Source organism: Actinia tenebrosa, unplaced genomic scaffold (assembly GCF_029948245.1).
Source record: "Actinia tenebrosa isolate PJP-AT-01 unplaced genomic scaffold, QUT_ActTen_1.0 PGA_scaffold2__45_contigs__length_23673736, whole genome shotgun sequence".
In the NCBI taxonomy this organism is placed as follows: Eukaryota; Metazoa; Cnidaria; class Anthozoa; order Actiniaria; family Actiniidae; genus Actinia; species Actinia tenebrosa.
Window position 1 is genome coordinate 6244781 of NW_028292579.1, and position 3811 is coordinate 6248591.

Consider the following 3811-nt stretch of genomic DNA (forward strand, 5'->3'; position numbering starts at 1 on the left):
TTGTGAAAGTAGTTAAAGGTAAGTAGCAACTGAACTCAATAAAAGAGTTTTTGACGTCATTGTTTTCATTAACAATGCCTTTGTTTGATTCTATTAATATTTTCTCGAGCGTCACATAAAGAAAGGAAAAATACTCAAGGGAAAACAATTTCGTAGTGGAAAACATTCTTCCCTAAGGTATAAGATCAATAGGGGTGTAATGCGCGGGCCATTCTTATGGAGATTAACCTGCAGACATCATAAATGGTTCTGTTACAGTTCAACTGTCTACCGCGGCGCTCAATGAAGATTAACTACACCAAGGTCCTCAATAAGTAAGTTACTTCAATCCACGTGTTATTCCCTTGAGTATTATTCTTACCAAAGCTTCGTGAAATGCATGCATTCTTTGACCTTTATCGCACCCCCGATTTTAATATTCATAGAATGATTTAGGCATAAAGAATTATAAAAAAGTGAGGATAGTAACCTGGATGAACGGCGGATGGCGGAATGAACGGTTTGCTTGCATGGACATTGGTTCGAGTCAAATTTTCGCGTAATTTTTTTTCAAACATTTTGCATACTTTTACTTATCATTTTTCATAACTTCCTTTTCGAAGTTAAATTTAAATCGTACAAAATATCAAAGGGAAATAGCTATAAAAAGACGCAAAAACTGGTCATCGTTCTATGTTAGACATCCCCTAGATGTAACATTTTTCACGTTTTTTTTTTCAAGGTAAAAGTCAGTAGTCCAATGGATTTGTGTTCGCCTTAGATTGAGAAACTTAAGGTTCGGTTCCCAACTGTGTAATTTTTTTTCTAATTATTTAATTTTTTTCTGCATGTTTCCTTTCATTTTCATTATTCTCAGTTCTTTTTCCAAAGCACATATGTTTTTTCAAAACCAAACACCATTCCTCTAGACCATACTAAAATCCTTGATACATACATAGCACAAAATATTAGAAAATATCAAAATCATAATTATTCTAATCATTTTTTAAGTTCATTTATTAATTATTAGTTATTTATTATTATTGATGGAAGCCATAAAGCGCTAACCTTAACCTTCGAAATTGCCCTTCCCTAAACTTATGTGGCCAGAAAACTGGATAGGGTTAGGGTTAACCCTAAACTCTAACCCTAGCCCTAAAAATACCCTAACCCTAACCCTAACCCTAGAACTAACCCTAACCCTAACCCTAACCCAAAAATAGGATGGCCAAAAAAATTTGCTAGGGTTAGGGTTAACCCTAAACTCTAACCATAGTCCTATACCCTAACCCTAACCCTAGCACAAATCCTTACCCTAACTCTAGAGCAAGCCCTAACCCTAACCCTAACCAAAAATAGGATGGCCAAATTAAAAAATTTGCTAGGGTTAGGGTTAACCCTATGAATATTAATTAGGTAATAACAATTGATTAATTAATGCATACCATGCATATTTTCGTGTTTCTCGCACGGCACCGGGTTTCTCTATAAAAGGAAGCGCACGTTGAATAGTTTAGTCAGTTGGTTCGCGCCGATGGAAGTGTTTGAGGGAACATGCTCGCGGTTTGTTCGCCAGCCATGCTTTATCAAATCTTGATGGTTTTCATGTCAGACGATAATAGGTAAGCTTTATTTTATTCATTTATGTGTAAAACTATATTTGAACAAGTGGAACTTTGTTTTTAACACATTTATTGTAGGAGTATTTCATAGCTTATTACAGTTATTGTAGAAGTATTTCATAGCGTTTTAATCGTGGAAAGTACGTAACAGATGGAGGCACATTTATTGTTGGTTGTCTTTTTGTTTTCGGTGACGTTGCGCATGGAATCACTTTCCATGGGGCTTTGCTGTTTTTCATGAGACTTTCTGGACATAGATATAACCATATAACTTAACAAATTCACATTACTGTTGAATGTTATTGTCGATAACAAAATCATGCTTAAGAGAATGGAATTCAATCAAACCAATTTAAAAAAAAAATTCACAAAAAAATTATTTCACATATCCGCACTCTCATTCAAAATGGAAATTGTTGGGAGCCCTGTGTTGCACTGTGAATTACTTCGCCACAGGGATCCCAAAAGCCTCGCAAATGTAGAATAAGATTTAAATTTCTAAATCTAATCTTACTTTTTTTATCTCTTTCATTTATTTATTCTTGCTGAATTCGTTTGAGATAAGAGGAGAGGGGAAAAATAAAAGAAAGGAAATGAAATGAAATGGAAAGGAAGGGAAGAAACTAAAAGAAAGTGAAGATAACCGAATAGGAAATTTTCATTGCAAAAAATGCGCAAAGAAAGAACCATTTAATTCATCAACACGCGCTGAGTTCTCGATAAAAAGCGTTTTAACATTGAAAAATAAACGCAATCACAGCACAACAACTAAAAATTTGGAATGCTTGGGATTCCTGTGGCAAGTTGCAAAATTTCCCAAAAATTAAAACTTCTTTTTTCCGTGAAAAAAAATATTAAATCGGAAAGAATACCATCTAATTAAAGTAAATCAGTCAAAATATTTACCATTTATGCAAATTTTCACTTACAAAATTGCGATTGTTTATTGTCGGTCCTGTCTAAACCCCACCACAGGAAGCCCAAATGCCTCCAACTGTCAAAAAACATTTAAAATATAATAGAAAGAAAACCTTGATTCTAAAAATTTTACCTTTGACAAAAAGTGCGAAGCAAGCTTTAAATCTCGGTGGAAAAATATTTTGACATTTTTCTTTATTTCATGGAAAACAAGCCGCTTGAAGTTAGAACCTCGAGATATGCGTTTTTTGAGTTGGTCAAAATTTTCGTAAATCGAAATAATAATGTTTTCGAAATAAAATACGCATCTATAGAAAGCTAAGGCTCGCGCCAATATACTTCTGAAGTTATTTTTGTGATTAGACTCATATTGAAGGTTTTACGAGGAAACGAATTTTTGACTAAAATGGCGTTTGGTCAGCGGTGTATCGTTTTTAGTTATTTCCCAATTTTGAGTGGTTTTTAAACTCTTGCCGACATGAAACTTACATTTATATTAGAACTTTAGATACGTTATATGTTAGCATTATGATAGCTGTAAAAACTTATGTGGGTGAAGAGAAAAACGAGTTGAAATTTGATCTAAATTGGGTTTCCTGTGTATACCACTTTGGAACATGCATAACACAGGAAGCCCATCACTTTCAAAAGCAGTGGTCACTCCATTTTCGTAATTGATTAAAAAAACCACGATAGAAATCATGATACGAGAACCCAAGAAATAAATGGTGACAATTACCTTGAGAGTCGATAAAATAGTATGTGACATTTTGTCGAGCATGCGCAGTAACAAGGAAAGGCCTCATATTTTACCACCACAGGGATCAAAAAAGAGGACAAAAATTGTGCTAGTTTTCTTATTTTATTCATTTCTCATGTGATTTTTTTCCCTTGCTGATTTGATTCGATGAATTAAAAATAGAAGGCCAATACTCAACGCCCAATACTTGACGATCCAACCACAGGGACCCCACAATTCATAAAAAATACCTCGACAACAGAAAATACAAAAGAAGACAAAAAAAATGAAGTAAATATCAAAAGGAGAGAATGAATTAGATGGAAGAAAAGAATTGAAAGACAAAATCTGATCAAAAATTTTTTCCCTTTATATTTCGTTTCAGTTTAAGATAAAGGGTAGGGGAAAAAACAAATGAATGAAAAAAGGCAAGAAAAAAATGAAAAAGAATAGATAGAAAAGAATGAAGAGGGAAGAGAAGATGAAATACTTCCCGCGGGATCCTCGCGGGTCTTTTCTAGCTCCCAGTTTGTCTCGGCCTTAAGATTAGCAT